This window comes from Zalophus californianus, chromosome 9, assembly GCF_009762305.2.
Source record: "Zalophus californianus isolate mZalCal1 chromosome 9, mZalCal1.pri.v2, whole genome shotgun sequence".
Lineage (NCBI taxonomy): Eukaryota > Metazoa > Chordata > Mammalia > Carnivora > Otariidae > Zalophus > Zalophus californianus.
Window position 1 is genome coordinate 81,808,180 of NC_045603.1, and position 24,859 is coordinate 81,833,038.

Genomic DNA, 24,859 nt, shown 5'->3' on the forward strand with positions numbered 1-24,859 from the left:
GGCAATCAAAGAATTTCTGGGGGTGGGAGCTGGACATGAGTGTTTTAAAAAATCTCCAAGTGGTTCCAGTGAATAGCAAAGTTTGGAAACCACTGCCTTAAGGATTTCAGAGAAGAACATTTAAGTTGCCTACATTGCTGACAGAATGCCAGTCCAGGACCAACTACAACAGGGCCATCACATGTCAGAGAAATAGACTTCTAGCTTGCATAAGCCTATTATTTGGAGTCTCAGTTATATCCACTAAACCTATATATTAACTAATAAAAGTGGGTCACGGTCATTAAAACTGACTATATTTAACAGAAATAAAGAATCTTTTATTCCCACTTGTGTTATATAATTGAGATCATTTCTCCATATCCGTGTCAACAAGTATGCTGTTTAGAATCCTAGTCAATTAGACATGAGCATTAGTTTCTTCAACTGTAAAATGGTATCTGTCCTACAGGGTTGATGTCATTATCAAGTTAGATGGTTGTGAACTTTTAAGTTATAATTTCTGTGTACATTCTAGTTATTTTGCAGATCTGATAGACCTTGAAGTTACATTAGTTTTCAAGTCCTTTTAAAAACAATGCCTTTGTTTTATTACCAAATTTGAGAAATTATAAAAAGAAACTGCTATATTCCAAAATGTTTATTCTCCCTATCCCAAAGTGAGGAACATCGAACACATCCCAGAGGGAGTGTAGCTAGAACAAACTATTTTTTAGGTATTTCCTCCCTGCCAGAGATCTTAGAGTGGTCAGCACTAGTTACAAATCAGTGAGGACTATGAACAATGTTGTCAGCCAAAAACTGTCTTCTGTTTCCAACTGCCACCAGTGTCTCTGGTCAGAGAGGGAATGGGTTTAAGATGGAGCATATCTTCTGAGCATTCCTCTAGCACCTGAACTTTGCTTCTTCCAGATTAGTCACGAAATGCCAGCAGCATCCTGAGCATCCACCAGCTCGTGTGTCTCTATTACTGTTATAAATACAGTAAAGCTGAATGCTCAGTACTCATCATCAAAGTTGTCTATCACTAGCCTATAAATAGCATTACTATAGAAAATAAATAGTAATCACAAATGGCATTGCAGTATTGTAAGGTAGATTAGATGGGAAAGTTATCTATACATTCTAAAAGAGACATTCCAAATAGAACCCCTCAGTAGAACAGAAATCAATCGTTGAAAATTAGTGACATTTATTGAAAATGTTAATATTTGTAGATGTGTGTATGCCTCTGTGTACACACATGCATTGGTGACCAGATCAAAGGGTGGGATGGAGTGAAAGGCAAAGGCTGGGTGTTGGAAGAATGGACAAAATAAGGACTGACCGTTCCCCTAAGGAATATTAAACTTAGTTGGAATGTTCTTAAAAGATGGCCATTTTAAGAATGCCTACCTAATAAGCATTAGTAAGAGAAAATGAACAATTATAGCCTGGGTTCACAAACACAAAAATGATAACAATGACAAATGTTGCAAACATTAGAATGCAGCCTTCCTCCTCTCTGCCCCCAACGTAAATAGCAGTATACCATTGCCAACATACTGATTCCACCCAAAGTCAAAATACTTAAATTTTGGATGTTTGCACAAGGATTTAATTAATGCTCTATAAGACCCTGTGGTAAGCAGAATAATGGTTCCCCAAAGATGTCTGGGTCCTAATACCTGGAACCTGTGAATATATTATTTTGCATAAAAAATGGAAAATATGCAGATGTTGTTAAGGTTAAGGACCTTGAAGTATGGAGATTATTGTGGATAGATTGGGTGGGTGCCTCCAGTTTACTCACATGAGTCCTTAAAAGTAGAGAATGTTTCCCAGTTGAGGTCAGAATCCAAGGATGCTGTGACTACAAAAGAATGGGCAGAATGAATGGAAGAACGCTGGCTTTGATGATGAAGGAAGGGGGTTATGAGCCAAGGGATGTTGGTGCCTCTAAAAGCTCTATCCTCTACAATCTAGAACAGGCAACGAAATGGGGAGATTCTCCCTTAGGAAGAAATGTTATCCTGCTAACCTGTTGATTTTTAGCCCAGTGAGACCTGTTGCAGACTCCTAACCTACAAAATGCAAAGATTAAATTTGTGTTGTTTTGAGCCAATACATTTATGATAATTTGTTACAGCAGTAATAAAAAACTAAAACAAACCCTCTTTTTAAGAACCCCACCTCAAGAATGATTTTCCCCTTTATTTATCATACAGTTGTTTTGTTCTTGAGCAATAGATGGTGCTAAGTATCCATGTTTCTAGTGTTGTCAGCCAGCTCCTCCAATTTAAAATAATTAGGACCATATGATAACAGTTGAAACAGTTACTTGTGAAAGTCTACAAATCACATTGTTTCACATTCAGAAAACCTTCAACAGAGTAGCGATGAACACCAGGATGTTGGAGACTTGGTTGCTATAATTCAAAAATAACTACTTATTAAAAAGCGGAAGAACAATGAAACATTTTCTCTTTGCCATAGCCAACTGCTTACATCCCCTTAAAAATATTAAGATGTGAACTCCACCTCCCCCCCTTCAAAAACAGTGAACCCCCTGAGGCCACAGAGTATATGAAAGTGAATTGGAGATTAGAAACTACAGGGACAAGATGTCCACAAAAGGAGTTATGTGGCTGTTTGTTTTCTCATATGTGGTGTGGTACAACACCTAAGAAAAGGCCGTGAAAGATGCCATTCACATTTTTTCTCACAAATTATTCCACTAAAATGTATGAGTGCCAACTCTGAACAAATGCAACATTATTTATATTTAGCTCCTAGTGGACAAGATTATATCTGTTTGACTATTTTTTAATAGAATAAAGTATGTGGCTTTGTAGATTTTTGATATTTGCTTATTATAATTCTTAAAAGCATGATCTGTGCTACAATAATATTTTGGACCACAGTTCTGTACTCAATTATCTTCAGTCTAATTGGATGCAATGGGTGGTTGACATTTTGGATTTGATGATGAGTGTTGTAGAATCTGGCTTTTCAGCACTCGAGGAAACCCATTATAAGAGGGAAAGGGTGCATTCTGAGGTGTTCAAGGAGCCATGTGTGTGGAAAAGATTTAGGAGCACTCAGTGATCTCAGTATCAATACAATCACTACTTTCATCCCTTTCCTTTTCTAAACAGTAAATTAAATATACTCATTTTCTGAAGATAAGCAAACACATCCCTGACGGATGAATATCTTTCAACTGAGAGTGAAAGCAGGAAATATATACTCTCTCAGAAAAACCACAAACTCATGGGATCTGAATGTTGAATGCTCTGAAATTCTGAGACCATCGACCAGAAACGTAGATAATGACAGAAATGTCAAGGAGACAGCACACAATGTCAAGGAGACATCTCATTTCTGTTTAGGTAAATAACTTCTTAATCTTCTCTAAGCACAGTTCAAGACTTTATCTATTTGAAAGCCTCTTCCATCACTCAAGAGCCAGTCCCAGGAAGGCTTCTCTCCTACTTTAGGTAAAACTGAGGAGCCAAGGGAATGACAGTACATTTGTACAAGCCACTGTTTATTCTGAGTACAATAGTTTTCTGCTTGGGCTCTTGAATTAGCAAAATCAAAGAAGTGTTTAAAGGGACTAAATCAGGTAATTGGAAAGAAATACAAGTCATCAAGGGCAATGTAAATGAAAATATTCTTTAAAAATTAAAGTTAATTTAAAAAAAATCTAAGGAAGAAAAAAAAGAGAGAGGGAAGAAAAAAAAAAAATAAGGAAGGGAGAAGCCAGAGCTGTGATTTGCAGTTGAGGAGCCAGGGAATTGGCCGTAGTTTTTTAACTTTTAGCAGTGTCATAAAACATAAGAGCATTTTATTGTAAATCCAATGTCATGGGCAAAAGATTCTCACAACCTAATATTAGGAACTTATAGAAATTATTCATATTGTATTGATATACTTCTTAGGAATGGGGTGAGTAATTGCATGTGGCAAGGAGGAGGGGTGGCCTAGAGTGGGTGGGGCTGGGGGTACAGAGATAAGAAGGTGGATGTTGAGGCTGGTGGCTAAGAGGGGTTTTGAGAAATCTGTTTCAGTTAAGACTGATTTAAATGACCGCCAGAGGGACTCCAAAGTTCACTCATCGAACTGTATTTCAGGCAAGAACTGCTTTAGAAGATTTGGATTTATGAAATCATCATGCTAAATAGTTAAAATGTAGATAAAATACAGCAATAAGTGTTAGCCATTAATTCAGAGGAAGAAACTCAGATGCTTAAAATTGAGAGCTTTCCAAGACCTTCAGTGGGGATAAAAAAGACCCTAGTAATTGATATGAAAGATTTGTTAAGTAGCCAAATTTAGTCCGTGTTCCCTCCTGACAGTTTAAGACACTGGTAGGCAGGCACTGTTGTATTTCCCTACATTTCCAGTGTCTCTGTTCTGCCAGAAGGTGTTGCTATAATATAGCTGGGCTTGGAGGACAAAGTAATGTCGAATGAAATGTGGTCAGACTGGATAAAAATGTAAACCATATAAGTATATAGAATTCAGGCACAAAGATATCCATTATATGGGGAAAAGAGGGCTTTACTGTAGTATGTGTCCCCGCTATAAATAGTTCGGCAAAATGTAAACACGAAATATTTCCCCAGTGATATTTGCAGCCGTATAAACAGTAGCCCTACTTTTCATTAACTCTCATTTCTTAATAAAGGGACTTCTGTAGGGTGAAATTTGGGCAAAAATAGCAATGATCTGTAACTTTTTTATAACAGGGTATAGCATACATGGAATAAAAACTGGAATTTAAAACCAGCAGGTTTTTTTTTTTTTTTTTTTTTTACAAACACAGCTTTGCTTTAATGTATAAAGTCCCATATGTTACAGAAACAAGCACAGTGGGTACATGAAGGAAGACAAATTAACAAAGGATTGAAGAAACTGGAATATAGTCCTCTTTTTTTTTAAAAAAGAAGTTAGGATTTCTTCCAATATTGGTAAACAAAACTCAAACTGAATACTCCTTCTAAAAATCTCATGCAGTCAAAACTGATTTTTTAAAGTTTTAAAACTGATTATTAAAAAAAAACTGATTACTAAAATGAATTTTTAACTGAGTTAAAATGTATTTTTACTCAGACTTAATCCAGAATATATTAATTTTACTCTCAAAATTCAGACCAGTGCAACTAATTTCTTTTAGGAAGACATTTATGCCATGCAAGGTGAAATAAATCAAGCATTTTAAATATGGGACTGCAGTTAACCCCAGGTTAACTCGGCAAAGGTGAACACACCAAAAATAAACTAAGACACATGGATAATCCAGCCTCTTTTAAAAGACTGGGTATCAACTTTCCTCCTCTCTGATTGTTTTTTAACAAAATTGGTAAAATGGATCAATGGAATTTGTTGTGAATACCCTTTCCACCTTGTTTTACTCAGTTTATACTCCACTTGTATTGAAATTCAGCCAGTGTATGATTCTGTCCAGAAAGTTTCCCTGAATCCTAGGGCCGGACAAGGTACCTTGTTTGTATTACAGAGCACCCTGTACCTAATACCACCATTGCACTTATTGTGTTAAAAGCGAGGCCAGGCCTTCTTGGTCTAATGATTACTTAGCACTGTGCCTGCCAATTGGATAAAGGTCTATGGGACTGAACTGAAATGAATTAAGACTAGATAATCCAAAAATAGTTTTTCGGCAGTCAGTTTTGGGTTTCCTTCAATCCCCAATTGTAAGGGCCTCTGCAGAGCTTGTGGGAAATTGAGACTCCTGTTCCTTAAAAAGAAGCGAGCCTGCAGGGATAGGCCGGAATGAGGAGGTCTGCATCCAGATGTGTTTGAGTATCGTACTGTGAATCAAGCAGCTGCCAAAGAAGAGTTCAGCAGGATTGTGTCTAGGGTTGGGGATTTCCTTACTGATTTCTTCCTTAAAGGGGAATGGCAAGGGGGAAAGTATCAGGACCAATCACCAGATTTCCAAGTTCTAAGAGTTCTGTGGAAGAACTTTGGAAGTGCAAAACACATTCTGAGAATAAATTTATTATGTTTTTAAATCTCAGGTATGTAAGTGACAGGAGATATAGGGAGGTACTCACATTATGAACACAATTCAAGAATGTTAAGCAAAATACCCGTAAAATTGCCATAACAGTTTTTGGTAGAGTGAAATAAAGTAATTATGAGACTTCAGTACAATATCTTTTCCAAATAAAAATCAGAGATGTCATCTATTATTTTAAATGTTTTACTTTTTCCATCTTTTTTTTTTTGTCTAAGGTACATTAGTTTTCCCTCTCATATGGCTATATTTGAGCACCCCTTTTTTTAAATTGGGGTATAATTGACATATAACATTATATCAGTTTCAATACAAATAATGGTTCAATATATGTATATATTGCAGAATATTCAACACAATAAGATGGACCCCTTGTTTTTTTCATCACCTCTGATATATAATGGAAAGACTCTTGATTAATACAGAGAAAGTTTTAGTCCAATTAATAAGTCATAAAGCATTTTAAAAGTAATATTTGTTTCTTTTTCATAAGTAACCATTTTCTATTTTATATGAGTGAGTTAAAAATTATTGAATTATTGTATGTTCTCATGATAGCTTTCATTGATCCAAAAAGAAACTCAGTAGTAGATTTGATTCTATTTGGGAAGAAATAAACTGTTTATTTTAAGGTTATTTCCCAACTATTTCCAGTCACTTAAGTAGTGGTGAACCAATAATCTGAAAAATAAGCAAGCAATATTTCCCTCCATGTCAAGATTGGATCCTTAAACTGAGGCAGCAGTCAATGGAGCAGCTTTTTTATATATGAAGATATTACCAACCAGTTAAGTCTGTGCAGTACCTAGTGAGATGGAGTTTTATCGTATCTTTATTTATTTAAGTGAGACCTATATTCAGTAATTCAGATTGTGATGTCATCTGGTGGAACACTATAGATTAATTAGATTAAGTAAAAACCAAAAAGCAAAAGATTAAGGCAAATCTGCACCTAACTTTATATTAGGCAGTCATGGATTATGCTTTCATCAATTACATACTGAATGCCTAGTATGTATCAGGCACTGTTCCAGGCCTTTGTGATACATGTGTGAACCAAACAAACAAACCTGACTTTGTGGCGCTCACATTCTAGCAGACGAGTCAGGGGTAGAAGCCCATGTGGCAAGAGCTGGGTGAGCCACAGGGAGGGAAATAGGACATAAGGTCAAAGGGGTTTGTGGGGGCCTGATCAGGTGGTAAGAAGTATTTGGATTCTGGGGGCGCCTGGGTGGCTCAGTGGGTTAGGCGTCCGACTCTTGATTTCGGCTCAGGTCGTGATCTCAGGGTGGTGAGATCGAGCCCCGTATTGGGCTCCACTGGGAGCCTGCTTATCTCTCTCTCCCTCTCCTTCTGCCACTACCCCACATCCCCGCTCATGCATACACTTTATCTCTCTTAAAAGAAAAAAAGTGTTTGGATTCTGTATATATTTTGAAGGTAGAGCTAATAAGATTTCCTGCCAAATTAGATAAGGTCTGAGAGAGACAGAGTGAAGGGTAATGCTAAGGTTTTCATCCTGATCAGCTGGAATAGAAAGAATATGTTGAATAGGAAGAAAAGAGTTGGTGACAGTAAGTACAAACAATTCTTCTGAGTAGTGTTAGTAAAGAGAGGAGCAAAGAAGTGGCATGCTAATCACAGGAGATACGCAGTCTGGAGAGCATTATTCTGGATGGGTGAAATAACATTTTGATAGTCTCATGGGGATGATACAGTAGGGAGAGAAATTTTAATGATGCAGGAGAGAGGGAAGAATTCCTGCAATAATGTCCTTAGTAGGCTAGAGGGACTGGGATCCAGAGTCCAAGCGGAGGGTTTGGCTTTACTGGGAGAGCAGACAGTGCATCTATGGGGACTGGCAGGAAGATAGCAGATGTGACTGAAGCAGGACTGGAACTCAAATAAAGGTCTGTCGGACTCAGAGTTCAAGCTTTATCCACTATGCTACAAGGAAGGAAGAAAAAAAGTAGAGCTAATCATGGCATTAAACCACTTGCTCAGATGATTTGTACCCTTTATAATCAGAGAAACACAGGGAAACATCATGTTGTGTTAGAAAGTGTAGGCATCATAAGACCTTGTCTGACCCTCCATTGGGTGTGTGATTTATCGTTTGGAAGGTGAGGATAATATTCCCTGCAGTACCCTTATTCCAGGGTTGTTGTGAAGATCAAATGAAATTATATACGGGAAAGTGCTCCAAGCTATAAAGAACGGTACAATACATGTTCTGATATTCAAGGGTATTAACTGTCCCATGTCCTTTGCACTTCCTGTCCCCTCTGTCTGCAATACTCTTTCCCTATTTCTTTGCATATCTCCCTTCATTTTATCCTTCTTCTCTTAGCTTAGAGAGGTCTTCTTTGACCACACTAAGGTCTTCTTCGCAGACCCCACATTGACTCAGTCATTCTCTATCCCATTGTTGTATTTTAGTATCTTCTAGCACTTATACATATTTTTAAATCATCTTATGTTGTTATTTGTTTTATGTATCCATGTATATTGATTGTCTGTCTTTCCCTGCTGAAACAGACTCCAGAGGAGGGCAGTCTTGTTCACCATTTTTTCCCCAGAGCCTAGAATGGTGCTTTGCACATAGTGAGTCCTAAAGACATATCTATTTGAATGAATGATTGAATGGTATCAGTCCAGTTAGAGATAACTTTCCAAAATAAAATATCAATTTAAAGAAAACACTGAAGAGTTGTTACCATTTTAAGTTTCATTATTTAGCTGTACAGCAACAATGAATGACTCCAATTTAGTGTAAGCTTCCAAAATAGTTTCCTCACAATTCTATACTGTGATTTCCCTCCAGGAGAAGAATCTTATTTGATGTGCTTAACAACTGTATTAATTCCTCACTGTGATGAATGTGAGAGAGTTTTAGCAAATTGCATGTCTTAGGAAATATTCAATAAATATTAAGCAAAGAAAGGAGAGCTGTCTCTTATTTTAATAGAGTTTGAATCTCCTTTCTTAGAGTATGTCAATGCCCTTTAGTTGTTTTACTTGATTATAGTAAAGAAATGCTAAGATGTAAGAGAATGTCTAAGAAGGGAGACGTACTCAGAGCCTGGGCCCAAGACACAGTGGGCTGTCTCCTTTCTGAAAGGGCTTTCAGAGCTAGTCTTTGGACCTCTTACTCCTTACCAAGAGTTCATGTGATTGTGTATAACTTTAACTGTCTATGTGAATTGTACTTTCCAGAATGGGAGGATTATATGCTATGGTCATTAGGCTTTGTTTTCAAAGATCCAGTTATTTTTCCAGTGGGGCTAGTATGTACCACACATCAGAAGTGGCTGCAGAAAAATTAACACACAGCTCTTGCTAAAGGTAGGCAAGGTAGGAATTGACCCAGGATATTTAATAATAGATGACTGTCCAGTGACAAATTTGAATTATGAAAGGACTGTGGGCTAGCTTTTATTTTGCAACATTTCTTTACTTCTTATGTTAATTGATGTTGTGTGACTTGTGGTTATTTTTTGTAGCAGAAAAAAAAAATTCTCTTATTCCAAATACTATAGCTCTCTTGCATGCTTTTATTTCTTCTTCTCTTCCACCCTTATTCTTTTCTTTCCTTCCTTTCTCCCTTTTTTCCCTTCTTCTCTCCCTTCTAGTCTTTCTCAAATGCTCTTTCAGCATAATGAGGCCTTTCAAGGAATCTGTAGTCCATCCTTCCTAGAGCTTGCCAAAAAAAGAGAGAATACATCTAAAGTAATAGAAAGCTCATTTTGCCTACATTTCTGTTAGAAAAGGATTTCCATCATCTGTTTGCTTCTCTGTGTGAGCATTCAGAGCCCTGTGTGCAGCTGCAGAGATAAGCACTGTGAGTTACGCTGCAGAGTAGACTCTGTCCATGATGATGACCCATCAAGCAGCCATGTGAGCAAAAATCGATCATTTTCTTTTTCTTTCCTACCTAGGGCATCGGAGTCTAAAAAGGTAGAAATTCTCATTGAATTATCTTAATTTACCAAGAAGATATTTGCAGGGAAGTCCATGTGGACTTGAACCAATGAAAATCAAGTTCACTTCCTCTAGGAACTATAAAATACAACTGCCTCATCGTCCATTATCCATATTTCTCGCCCTTTGCACACCCTATATGAACCCTATCTCTCGGGTTATAACGGTTTGCCCACCTTCCTCACTAGACTGTGAGTTCTTAGAGTAAGGTATCTTAGTTGCTTTTTGAATTTCAAGGGCTTACATAGGGTGGATCATATAATAGGTGGTGAGTAAATGTTTGAGCAATGAATGAATCAGTGAATCATGAATGAGTTACATTAGAATATACCTCTTACTGAATTCTGTTAAATTCCATGCTTTTTTTTTTTTTTTATTAAACCTCAGTCTGTCCCTGTGCCTTAAGATTGCTTGACCTGGAAAACTGTACTGCTCTTTAGCAGAGGGTGGTATATGAAAGGTATAAGTTACAGACCAGTTCACATCAAAAAGGCTTCCAAGAAACTTAGATGTATGACCACCAACACTTAGTGAAAAATTCTAGAAACTTACAAGTACATTTACGTAGAACTCTACTATTTTCACACCTGCTTTTACTCTCAAAGAAAAGGGTTTATGTATTTTCAAGTGTCTGTCAATATGAATGACATATTCTTGTGTAAGCCCTGAGCTCCTGATGACTTCTCCTTCATTTTAAAGAAGGAAAAGTAAAGTCAAAACAATTTATGTAATTCTTCCTGGACCAATCAGTTGTAGTTGATGCCAAGGACACGTGGTTTCTGCTGATGGAGTCAAACTATTAGAACATAGAATAGGTGTGATTCAGTAGAGTTTACCATGTCACCATTTCTGTTTCATCCTGCGGGTTGGAGAAGGGTCATTACTTGCACACTGCATGAAACCAGGGCATGCTGGAAGAAACTGGTGGATGAATGGCAGTAGTATGGCTGTGCTTTTTCTTGTCATTAAATAGCAGTTTAGGTACAGACTGTGTATTTTAAAAGAGAGGGGGCAAAAAAAATCTAAGACTAATTTATAACAAAGTCACAGAACACACACAATACATTCATAACTGGACCATGAATGTGTTGCCTGATCTTGGCAACAGGAGGCTAATCTGTTTCACCACTAGGGCTTTCACATTCAGAGGATGTAGGGGTAGACACATCACTGGCCATATAAGGAATAAGAGTAATGATGTTAAATTTTTAAAAGAGAATATATTGTAAACTGTGACTTCCTCATTGCTTTTGATAGAGGTTTTTGTTTATTTATCACCCCTGTCCAAACAAAACAAAATCCAAGCCGGTGAGGCTGAGGCTGGAAGGCTTGCACAAACAGTACAGTTTTTCTTGAACTTCAATAGGCCAAAGCAATTTAGGTCTCCCCGTCAAAGTCCGTACTTATGTCTTTCTCATAAAACTTAGAGAAGACCCTAATTCATGCAGTGCAGATTATAAGATTAATTGAAAGATGATGATTCATAGAATCTGGTACAGTGCATCCTGGGGAATAGATTAATGAGTGTAAATTAAAATTCTATCACATGACTAAGAGTTAAAAATCAGCTGCTAATTTCTGTTTATTCTCTTCCTTTTTTCAGTTTTACCTTGAAATAGCAGCAACAATGTTTATATCCACCTTTTCTGAGGACAAATGATCAGTAAGGGAAAGAGTGTTCAAATATATATATTTATCCAGTTTGGATATGAGTACTTTTTTATCTTTAGGAAGAGCCCTTAATTATGATGGTAGTTTTTTAAGCAATGGTTTCGGAAGTCCTCTAGGGCGACATACCCTGTGTACCCACAGAGTTTTGATCAGATTTGCAGGGAAGATAATTTTATGTTAATGTGGCTCATATAGCCACAGTTATCCAGGTTACTGAATGAGCCTTCCATTTTCTTCTGCCTGAGAAGTAGGGCAGAGTGTCTTTGTTATACAGCTCCCCTTGAGTCTCATGGTGAGTGGAGTAACTCAGTGAGCTAAACAGTTAAGCATCCCCTAAGCCCCGTCTGCTGAAATATAGTTTTGTGGGCCTTGGCAGTGGCATTCATTTATAGTCAACTCCTGATTGGTCATGTGAGTTGGGAGTATTGATGATTAACATGAGAATTATTATATTTTTCCCACTCAAGGTCCTTTTTTTAATTAAAGATTTTATTTTTATTTATTTATTTGACAGAGAGCTAGAGAGAGCCAGAGAGCAGAAGTGTGGGGTGGGGGGGAGCAGATAGGGAGTAGGAGAAGCAGACTCCCTGCTGAGCAAGGTGCCTGATGAGGGGCTCAATCCCAGGACCCTGGGATCATGACCTGAGTTGAAGGCAGACACTTAACTGACTTAGCCACCCAGGTGCCCCTCCACTCAAGATCCTTAATCAGAGAGACAAATAGATTGAAGTCTAGAGCATGGTCCAAAATAGCTACCAAAAGAGAAAATTTTTTGACACTTTTTTTTTTTTTTGCTTAATACATGAGAATTGTGCTTTTCAGTCTATCATACATCTGTTGGCAGTTCAATGTCTAAGCGGATAATTAGGTTCTCTAATTTATGTAAAGTGCTGTGCAAATGCAGCTCAAGTCCATTACAACCAGATAGCTCTCCTTAAGTCCAAAAGCAGAGCCTGAGACAAGGATTTGGGCACAGGTAGTTTATTTGGTAGGCAAAAGGGTAGGGAGAGTGAGAAAGGAAGGAGAAAAGCTGCTTGCTCCTCAGAATTGTTCCTCTGAAGGACAGGGAGCTGGGGCACTTGGCCCTTATTAGTTGCAGATTCTTCCCATGGGCATTAACTTCCCTGCACTTCTGGGTCTGCCCTGCTTGCAGCTTGATCAAGCTCCTGAGGCTTGGAAAAGGGCCTGAGACATAAAATTGAGAGATGTAGTGGGCCCTTAGGCCGGGATGCCATTAGCTTGCATGAGTCCTGTTGTTGTTGGGGGTGAAATCCAAGGTGAGTTTGGATACTGTGAAATAGCAAAAGCATGTACTTCATCTTCCTGTGTAGAATTTTTGAGCCACAGTTCAGAAATAAAATAAATTTTAACATATTTTTCTCAATGAACATTCTAGTAAAATTGGTGCTCCAGGGAGCATGTTTATTGTGTGGTGTTGAGTAGTAGTGACATAACTATATAGAAGCCCAGCAATAAATGCTAATTTGGGAATCATGGTAGGAGATACACAACTTGTCTAGTTGGGGACGGGCAGCACTCCATGGCTTCAAGAGAAGGTAGCTTCGCACGTCTTTTTCATCTGTTTCCCTAGCTTCTCCAGATTTCATTAATCTCTCTGTGTTAGCTCCTACTATAGAATGGAGTCATTATATTTTCTTTATGTAGTTATCACTGAGAACTCTGAGGTGCTTGAGACACAACTGTGCATCACACAGCTCATAGAACAGCAGAAGATTGGCCCACACTTTCTAATTCCAAACCCAGTGCATTTTCTGTTAACCAGAGTAATCCCAGAGAAGCAAAAATTGGTTGAAAGTTGTGTCCAGATGAAGATCTGTTGGATCAAATAGTGTGTTACACACATTACAATTTACTCACAGGCTGCAGAGCTATGCCAAGAATAAAGGACCCAGGGCACCTGGGTGGCTCAGTTGGTTAGGCGTGTGCCTTCAGCTCAGGTCATGATCCCAGGGTTCTGGGATTGAGTCCCACATTGAGCTCCCTGCTCAGTGGAAATCTGCTTCTTTTTCTGACCCTCCCCTCTCTTGTGCTCTCTCTCTCTCTCTCTCAAATAAATAAATAAATAAAATCCTTAAAAAAATTAAAAAAAAAAGAATAAAGAACCCAGGAAATGAGTCCAAAGAAAGGAGTTGGGTCTGATCTCTATCACTTAAGGTTAGAAGAAAAAACATTTGCTGAGTACTTGCTCTACAGAAGCATTAGCCTAAGTCTTTTATATGCAGTTGATCCTTGTTATCTGCAGCAGTTAAGTTTTATAAAGTTGCCATGAACATTGAATTTGTGAATATTGAATAATTGCTCCTAGGGGAAATACAAGGTGAGGTTCCTAAAAGCCTCTGGTCACAATATTTTTGTCAACTGGTAAATATATAACCTTGTTTTATGTGTGTTTCCATTTAAAGATGTCTTATTTAATATATATTGTTGATTCACTAACGTGGAACTCATGGTCAATAGCACTATAACTCAGGCCTGAATGAAGCTTATCTAACATGTATTTTCTCTGTGAGGCACATCAGAGCCTTCTTGTGTTTAGGAACACTAGATAGCACTTTAGCACTACACTTGGGTAGGAGGGAGTTATAAATGGTGAAATCACCAACAAAAGCCACACAAATGCAAAACGACACGACGTTAAATAGGCCATGAAAAGGACAGTGGTTTATAGTAAGAGAGCAAAAAAGGAGAAGGCAGAGCATTGCTGTTTTGCATCTCAACTAGGAACACATGCTTCAGTTGACTTAAAATTTGTTCTGCTTTGTGCATGTCTGTAAATGATCACAGAAGCACCATGAGTATTGATTTTGGTGTTATAAATACATTTTAATGAGTAGGGAAAGTCACAAATAATGAGGATTCACAAATAGTGAATCTACAAGTAATGAGGATCGATTATGCACATCTCATTTAATCTTTACAAAAACTCTGGGCAATATATTGCCTTTCCCCAGGTTTATAGGAGAATAAAGTCCATTAACTGGCCCCCAAACACAAAGCTAGTATGCAGACAATAGGAATATTATATCTATTGTATGTTTTCTTTCAGCTCAATAATTCAATATGTATTTTAAAGATAGTATCTCTTTCAAAAACATAAACACAATCCTACTATCACACCTAAAGTACTTAGCAGTTCCTTAATATACAAAAAAGGTGAGTGTTAAAATTTCTCTAATTGTTTTATAAATCATTTTTTACATTTGGCTTATTTGAGTCAGGATCCAATAGGTTCCACGTGTTGCATTTGGGTGACATGTCTCTTAATTGTCTTTTATCCCATAAGTTCTACCTCTTTCTTTTTTTTCCTCCCTTGCGATTTAGTAATAGAAAAAGTGTTATATTTCTGCTTCCATTTTTTTCACTAATAGCCACAAAGCTCATAAAAGATTGGAGCCTCAACTTTAGTAATTATGAAAGATCTTAACATAGTTAACATGCATACCTGTTTTCTGATTTGCTGTTTGTTTTCAGCTTTCCATTCTACTCCTATTGCCCCTTCATTATGCTTCTTTCAATCCATTTATATTTTTTCACCTTATTTTATATATTGCATGTTTTATTGTAAACACCTCAAAAAAATTTTTTTGCATGTGCAAGGTTATTCCTATCAGGATATATATATGGAGTATGTCAGAGGGGGAGACGAACCATGAGAGATGATGGACTCTGAAAAACAAACTGAGGGTTCTAGAGGGGAGGGGGGTAGGGGGCTGGGTTAGCCTGGTGATGGGTATTGAGGAGGGCACGTTCTGCATGGAGCACTGGGTGTTATGAACAAACAATGAATCATGGAACACTGCATCAAAAACTAATGATGTAATATATGGTGATTAACATAACAATAAAAAAATCTAAAAAAAGGTAAAAAATATATATATATATATATGGAAACAAACCCGAGTCTGCTTCGCTCTAAAGCCTGTTTTTCTATTCTGCTTATTCTGTATTGCTGAGCTTTATTTTCCCCCCAAACTCATCTGGTAAACAGGTGTGCTAATAATATTTGCTCTCTTCTCAGAGTTGCTTTGGAGAGAGAGGAGATGATATATGGGCCTGACACACATAATTAAATAATAAATGCTTGCTGAATGAATGAGTAAATGAATGATTAAATACGAATGCTTCTGAAACTGTAAAAATGCTATATAAATGTTGTTAAAAATTATAAATGACTGGATGAAGCAGCCTGAATAGAGGAAAGAGAATTCTCTCTCAGGCTAAGATTTTTATTGCTCACTTGTAAAGCTAACTTTATTAATGGAGTGGATTATTTAAGGCTTTGGGTTCTTTCCTCTCTCTTTCTACCTCTCTGGCCATTTCCCTGCCTATTAGTACCAACAGGAGAGGATGAACAGAGAAAGGAGGTGAAAGCTCAACTTGCTTTGACTTTTTGTTTGAGGACCTGGAAGTTTTATCAGGGAAAACGTATGAATGTATTGAGATTGTTGTTGCTCTTGTTGAATTTCAATTATTTATTTTTTTTCTGTCCTATACACTAAAATGTGAACTCCATCAAGGCAGGAGTTTTGCCATTTTGTTTACTGTTCTATTCCCTTACCTAGAATAAGACCTAGTTAATGATGTATAATAAATATTTGTTAAATAAATACCTACATATCACTGATACATTGACTAGAATTAGACCTGGTTCATAAATGCTGTCTTAGCCAGTCCAGGCTATTACAAATTACCATAGACTGTGTGGCTTAAACAAAATACATTTATTTCTCATAGTTCTGGAGTCTAGGAAGTCCAAGATGAAGGTATGGCAGATTCAGTGTCTAGTGGGAGTCTCTTCTTCCTGATTTGTGGATGGCCATCTTATTGTATCCTCATATGGTAGAGAGCAGAGAGAGGAATAAGCTCTTGGGTCTCTTCTTATCAGGGCACTAATCCCATTCATGAGGGCTGCACCCTCATGACCTCATTACCCCCAAGGGTCTTGTCTTCTAATACCATCACATTGGGGGTTAGGATTTCAATATATGAATTTGGGGAGACACAAACATTCAGTCCATAACATGCAATGGACAGGCTAGTCACAGTGCCAGTCAAGTCTACCTTCCCTGCTAAGAGAAATGGTCACATTCATGGTTCTCTCTACTGAGAAAAATGCTTTGAACTTTTTCTTAAGCCGGGGTCGCCATATTTTATGCCTTAGATCTTCTCCATCTTCCATCTAGACAAACCAGAGTTAGGTACCTGAACCCAAATTAGCCAAATCCAGTATTGCCAGTGACACAGGAGATGGTTGTCTGGCACAAAATCTCTGCCTAAAGGAGATTGATGGTAGGCAAACCATGAAGGACCAAGAGAAAACTAAAGCTGTGTGTAAATCAGTTAGGTGTATGCAGAAGCCATCAAAAATTGGAGCCATGATATAGGGGAAAAAACAGTATTTATTCAGGGGTGATAATTTAGGTTGGTAATGACAAGCAGAAGAAGCAAAGGCAGAGGAGGGTTGAGTGAATTACAGCAAGGCTTTGATAAACCTCTGTGCTTTAGAGGGGGTCTTAGGTCAGATTCCCTGGAAACAGACTCTGAGATGATTTGTGTACAGGAGGTTTACTGAAGACAGTTGTCTGGGAAATCAGCTGTAAGGGAGAAAGGAAAGGAGTTATTAGGTAGAAGGAGAGACTGAACTCAGATGCAGTGGCACCAGGGCCCCTTCTGATCCAGTGGAAGCTCTGGAGCTGGGATGGTGCATCAAAGTTGTGACTAAGTGAGGTAGGAGGGAGAGCCTTTGACCCCTCCCATGAAGGGCTCCTTGCATGGGGGCTGCTTCCTAGGAGGGTGTGTAACTTTGAACAAGGTGGCTCCCTTTTGCCAAGAGCGATTCCTGGGGAGGGACTCAGTTATCAGTTGTCAACAGCCAACGCAGAGGGGGTGTGGGAATGAAAACCTCAGTCCTAAAAGGGGGGACTTGGCAGTGAATGCTGGTATCTGCAATAAGAAGTGATAAAATAATTCAGTTTCTAGAGCTGTCTATGACCCTTTTTGTTTTTAAATTGTGCTTTCATCTCTGTGAAGCCCAGGTACATGATTGTTTTCAGATCCCCCAAAGATTCAGGTTTTGAATATATATATATCCCTATAACATCTCCTCCCATTTCTTCAGGTAACTTATCTCTTACCTAACATAAGGAGAGAATGCAATCTATTAAGCCCTAAGGGGAAGAGCATGGACATTAAAGCCTTAAGGCTGGAAGAATACAATTAATCAGCTTTAATATTAATAGACCCTAATGTTAAATCAATATTGAACTTTCCTGTTTATGAATGAATTCACTGAAATCTATGAATCCGGTACCTACATAATGGATATTGATTCTTTCTTTATGAGAATTTCAGAGTGTGGAATATCCATGAGGGCAAGGTTTGGATTAATTTCTGTGAGTAAAAGGGATCTTTCTGAGACAGTTGCCAAGTCCCTGAAGGTACAAAGACTGAAGCAACAAAATAATTTTAGGAGAAGACTGTCAGCATGGCTTCTTGGCACAGGGATGACCTTTGGATCTGGGAAGGCCCAGATGTGACTTCTGGCTCTGCCACTATGTTACCATGGGTAAGCCCTTGAACCCCTGTAAGTCCCCAGTCTTCGTTTCTAAAATCGAGATTGCAACACATTACTCCGAGCACTGTTGTGAGAGCTAAATGAAATCACATGTAAGTCTCCCAAGATAGTGGTTCCCTGTAGTAGCCAGTGTCTACATGGTAGCCATCCTTTTGTGTTTCTTGCTGTCAGTCCTTACTGACTGCCTGGAATCCGGATTCATCTTGTTAGCAGTTGAATGCAGTTAATACTCATGGAATTGATTCTTATCCTGTAACCAGATTCCAGGGGGCTCTAAAGTTGCTTTGGGAATATATGGTGGGAGGGGACTCAGACCCAACTAGAGTCTTGACTTAAGCCATAGCCTTCCTGTAAATCAAACCCAGCCCAGGAATTTCCTTGTCTGGAGCAATCTCTTATAAGTGGATCAGACTGAGGGCCTCTCCCAATGCCTCAACTGCAGGAGGATTTGGTTAATTTAGCATCACGTATGGCATATGCTAGGTGTTCAGTACATACTGGATCTCCTTTTCCTCTTTTAGTACAGGTACATTTCTTGAACTCTTCAGAATCCCGGGAAGATTCCTTGAAATTTCACTGAACTCACAGAGAGTTCTTCAAAGCAGGGTACCGATGATTGATGGAAATTCCATAAATTGTCGGCGTCTAAAGTTTCCCTGCTGGGCCCTCCAGGTGCTAAATTATTACAGTACCATAGTCAGAGCTGGATCCCAAGGAGTGGGAACTTCTGTCGCAAGTTCAGCCCCAGGGAATACTATTTCTGGTTTTAGGTCAGTCCTCTAACAAAAACTGTAACACCCCCAGCGGAATGTGGTGGCAAACAGCAGCACCCTGGGGGGCCATTACAACTGCCTGCATTCAGGTCTGGAGTCTCCAAGCACAAAAAAATAATCCTGAATTAGATGTGTTCTTATAATCTAGGGAAGGCCTTTAAAAAATGTTGGAACAAATAGTGTCCCAAATTGGTTCCGTAATTAAGGTATGCAGAGCTGGGCTTCAAAGATCCCTTACGTCTGTTTTAAGGGATGCTGTTAGTGAGCAGATAATTGTATATAGTAGCTGTAGAGCTGTTAGAGGAGCTAAAGCTTTGGATATTAGGTGCTTCTGGGACATTGCTCTACAGTAATGTCTCATCTGCAGATATTACCCCAAATGTGCACTTTTCTCCATTATAGTTTATTTTTTAAAGCCAGAGAGTTTGCATTTGGGTACAGTTTTGTAACAGGATGAATAGGTACCCAAAAGATACTTTGATTGCTACAAAAGGTAAAAACATAATGAGAAAACTAATAAAGATTGCAAGGATACAATTCTCCCGACCTGTTAAACTTATGTGTGGGGCGGAGAAGCAGTCCCAGGACGGCCCAGAGAGGGGGCTTTATATTTGGTTTAAAGTCAACCACGTGTCAGCCACTGTTTTAGGGCCCATATCTTATCCTCAAGAAGTCAGGACAGTAGGAGGTGCAAAATTCAAAATGAGTCTAGGAGTTTTGTTTTTGCTGAGGGTTTTGGTGGAGAACAGATTAAGCAAACATGGGACTATGGCTAAGAGAAAAAGATGGAGGACAAGTATTCCTTCTGGACAGTCAGCTTCCTGTTTGTATCAACCAAAAATCTTTCTTCCCGATTTGTAATAAATATGCTCTTGTAAGTAATAATTTTCAAGGAGTAAAACCAAACCACCTCAAACAGGTTTAATGAGAAAAATAATCCAAATTCTTTGCTCAGCCGCTTTAAGTAGTATAGGAATTATTATTATTATTATTGTTGTTGTTAATTATTATTTTTAGTGTCTGCTCATGTTCAGGTTCCCCTCACCCTCAACGCACATACACATTTTCAACTTTTATGGTCTAATCTCTTGCATAACGGGTCACATACAAAGACTTGGTTAAAAAAACCTCCTCCCAGCCTATTGCAATATTTATAAAGCCCTTGCTTTTTAACACACTGTGAGAAGGGCTTAGTAAAACAAAGGGCATCATAATTTATTGTTTTAAGAGTATTGATTCAATAAATTAACAATAATTTCCATGAAGGGTAGGAACCCCAGTGCCATAAAAGTTTATTTATTCCTACTTCAACTAGCATTGATCAGAGTATTCAAATCATGCCGGTGCTCTATAATCACTCTTTAGAGGTGAAATGCCCTGCGCGGTGCAGGAGACAGTAAAATAAACATTCAACCAGAAGTGACAATGGCTCCTTTAAAAACCAGAAACACTAGATTTTTTTTTCAAGAGGGAAGGAATAGTTCAGATAGTGCTTTTAATACGTGCTGTGTGCATGGTGGGCCCTGTTCCCTGATCAATTGCAAGGACATAGTTTTAAGAGGGTATTGCAATTGTTAGCAAACAGATCGGACCTAAATGGTGATATTCACATTCCATGCTTCAAACAAAGAGATCGTTTTGTTGTTGTTGTTTGGGTTTAAAGTATCATTATATATTGTGTTTAAGAACTATGTGGATTTTTTTTTTTCCAGGTATTGTTTCAGTGCTTTTGTTCCTCAAGCAGTGACTAAACATCTAGGGTGACTTGGTGAGGGCATTGTAAAACTGTTAATGACTTGAACAAACAGGTACTGCCTTTTATTCCACAGCCACAGGGCAGATTAGTTTGAAATAACTCTCTGAATAGACGAGAACAATGGGCAGGCTCCCTCCTCAGGCACCATAGACCTGCACTTGGGTTTCTCCTGTCCTCAGGATCGATTCTTCTTTATAGCACACCGATAGGGTAGGGTCATGTTTCCCTTTCACATAGTCACCCCTGCTGTTTCTCTCCTCTCTTTGACATCTGTTTAACATGTTTTATTTTTGAACTTTCATGCTATATTTTCCTATGGAATTTCTTTTCTTTTCCACCAACAAGAAATCTCTAACTGCAATATGATTTAGAACCAGGCATTTGCAGTAATTAATACAATGAAATGAAATAAAATACAATAAAGCTCTTAGTAACCAAAGGCTTATGATTTACATAGGCTTGAAATGATTGTTGGTGTTAAATTGTTTCTCAGAATGCAACTCAGGAATTTGAAGTTGTCAGATTAACTGCTCTATTTACTGGTCTGTTTGATTAGGTGAGCATAGTTTATATTCCCTCTTGGAAACCTAAATAGCAACCATTTCCTACCAAAACAGCCCTGAGAACAAAGGCCCCATTCACAGGGCAGTGGGCATTGCTCTATAGGCCTTTGTATCTGAAACAACATGGTTACTAAGCACTTCGAAAGGAAAAGGTGCAACTAATTTTTTAAATGTACATGTAATAGGCAGAAGAAGAATTGCATAGCACACCAAACACATATATTCTTTCAAAAATGAATGGAGTGTTTTTTCTACTTCTGGCCTTCTCTCCAAGGCCGTAATAAAAAAAGTACTGTGGTCATTTTTGAAGGACAACAGAAAAGCAACATTGGCAGGGATAATCTGGTCTCATCATTTTAAACACTCTCAGGATTGATTAACGTTCTTGTAGTCCATAACCATCTCTTTGAGAACCTTCCACAGGCCAGGCTCTGTACTGGGCGTTGGGGGCATAAAAGCCAGTAAGTTCCCTTTCTTCCCTTCTCCTTAGTCCTGTAGCTCACATTTTAGAATTTGGACACTCTCATGATATTGATTATTTCAATGACAAAGATGGAGGATAGAAGAGGGATGGCTTCTTGGAGATGATGACCCCTAAGCTGAGTCCTAAAGGCAGGGGTTGGGGCAGCAATTACAGGTAGAGGTGACTATACCAGCAAAGGGTGGGGAATATAGGATTTTCTACAGGAAGGTTTCCATAGGAAGCTACAGGAGGTTCCTGATACTGAATCATCAACAGTAGGTTAGGACTGAAAGAAGATGAAGGGGAAGGAGAAATTTGGATCCGCATGTGTGCTGAATAGTTTGGAATTGATCCTGTAGGAAACTGTGAGCCTTTGAAGAGCAGGGAGGAAGATAAAGCTGGCCAGTCTGTACAAGTTCAACTCCAAATTGATTAACTGGTCAGTTGTATGTTTAGGGTCCCAAAGCCAATCTCATCACACTGATAATATATATTTTCTTGACCTGCCTTTCCTCCCCCCGTCATTGTCTACAGTGTTTGAGTTCACCAGATAGCCACTCAGTATTTCACTTGTCTTGGAAAGTTAATGCATCATTCGTTGAGAGAACTCATTTGTCATCCACAAAGATACACACCAGTTATTTTATCAAAAGACTTTCAAAAGGATAAATATGTGATAACTCCAAGTCCTTACTTAGCATCTGGAGAATGTAGCTATGTGGAGTTTAAAGGAAACTCAGAAGCAACCCTCAGGGTCATGGAGGTACTGCAAATTTGCATAATGAAAGTTTTCCCAAATGAGTTAAACACAGCCTAGCCTCCTCCATTGCAGCAGCAGTATTTTGGCTGTTATTTTCCCTTTCAGCTGTATTGAGATGAAGGTGATATTTTGAGTGAAGCAAATGGTCTTGCAGCTACATATATTGGAAAAACACATTTCCTTCACATATCGGCTGTGTAATTCAGATGTAAAGTGTTTAACTTTTGATCCCAAACTGATGACACCCGCTATGGGCATTTGCCAAGACTCCCAAGTTTTTAACCTCTTGAGTTGAATCGTCCCTCTACAATAAGAGAACTACACAAAGGGTAGAATGGGAAATTGGCATATTAATCGGGATGGACACGATTTACCTCTATCTCATGGTACTCGCCACTTCCATGAGGATAAAGATGATCCCAGGGGCTCATTAGGTATGCAGATTATTAGACATGCCCTCTGTAAATTTTGGTTCCGTGGGGTCTGGTTTTGGGTCCAGGAATCTGTTTTTGTCAAGAGTTCCAGGTGTTCCTGATCTTCAGGGAACTGTGGGAAACATTGCAAAAATGATTAAGTAAATTGGGTAAAACAGCATTCTTCAGCTTACCATCTATTTTTTAAGCTTTAAGAGGAACGCTATAATATAGAACCTTACTGAGCATCAAAATAATGAGGAAATAGTTGGGGTTGCACATTCTATAATTTTGCAAGCCACTTTAGTAGGAGGAATGACGACAATATAAAAAGCAACCGTGCCAAATTTTTTATTGGGTCTCCAGATTGCTTTACTAAAGTTAGTACCACCAATTAGGTTGGGATAAAAAAGGTGTGGGTCAGGCTATATTTTCCTTTCATTACAAAGTGAAATAAATTTGTTATTGGTACTATACTTAAGAAAAATAAATCCTTTGTTCCTTCCAAATACACTTTATTACGTGCTTATGACAATGAAGGTCCTCTTTTGGGCCTGTGGTACCCATCATGTAATCTTCCTCACTTATGCCATCTCTCCAGACAGTCCTATAAAAATCAGACTCATTTAAGGCAGAAAAACATGCTTTCCAGGAATGGTTTTCAAACTGTTATTCTAGCCGCTGGACATTTTGCCCAAACCCCAGTATATAAATGAGTAGAAGCAGCTATGTTTTCAGCAGGGGCTGGAGGGGTGGGGGGCTGGGAGAGGTCTACAGTGTCTTCCCACCTCTCAATCAGCACTTCACAAAGGCACCAGCCTCCCATGGTAGGAGAGGAGAGTTCAAGGCATTAGGATAACAAAGAGTTGATGTTACGTGAAAAACAACGAGGCTTCTGACACACCTCCACAGACAGGGCAGAATTTTTCCTCAAGGGTGGTAGCCTTGGTTCACTCAGTCAACACAGTGCCTACCACATGCCAGATACTAATGAAAGGTCTATGGTAGCGCATTGTCAGCATATGCTATCAGAGAAAATTTTCAGTTCATCCTTTCATAAAGAATGATTACGATTTTAATAAAGCACATAGGATCTGTGGATGGGAATGGAAGAGAATGTTTCTGCTCAATTAATAAAATGTGCATGCACTTTCAGAATCATGTCCCACCAGTAACGGTGATAACCTAACTTGGTGTGTGGGCAGCCTCTGGTGTGCAGCAAGATGGACTGGGATTAGAAGGCAGGACTGTTTCTGTTTAACTTGCTTTGCACAGGGCTGTCTGCAGGTGGGCACTCAGCAAAAGCTGCCAGTCTTAGCATCCAGAGATGTGGTTGTGATCAGTCATTATATTATTAAATCATTCATCTCATATTAAGTGACCACAATTTCAACCTTGGCTTCTCTTGATAGATGGACAATTCATGTAGACCGTTGGAACTGTATTCAGGGCGTGCTGTGATTTCATTTGCAATGCCACTCATAGTGGAAAAAATATGCCACACTTTTTTAAGCAAACAGGCTTCTTTTCACAGTGGATAGAGAATACTGTTCAACAGAGGAAACACAATATCCCTTTTCATAGCAAGAGATCAAATGTCTGCAGAAGAGTTTAATTTATACTTCTCCATGTGCCAGACCCTAGTCTGAGACATAGCAGCATTTCAGTACTTTCAATCAGGTCATAGTTTCCACCCTGAATGACTTCATCCCTTTTAAAGTAGAATAAATGGAATTCCACATTATACTATGGGTAGGGATTATAAGAAATTAAAAGACGTATAGTGCTCAGCACACTAAATAATTGTGACATTGAGCTGGGAAAATAACACTTATGCAGCAAGTTCTTCTTGGGTGTTA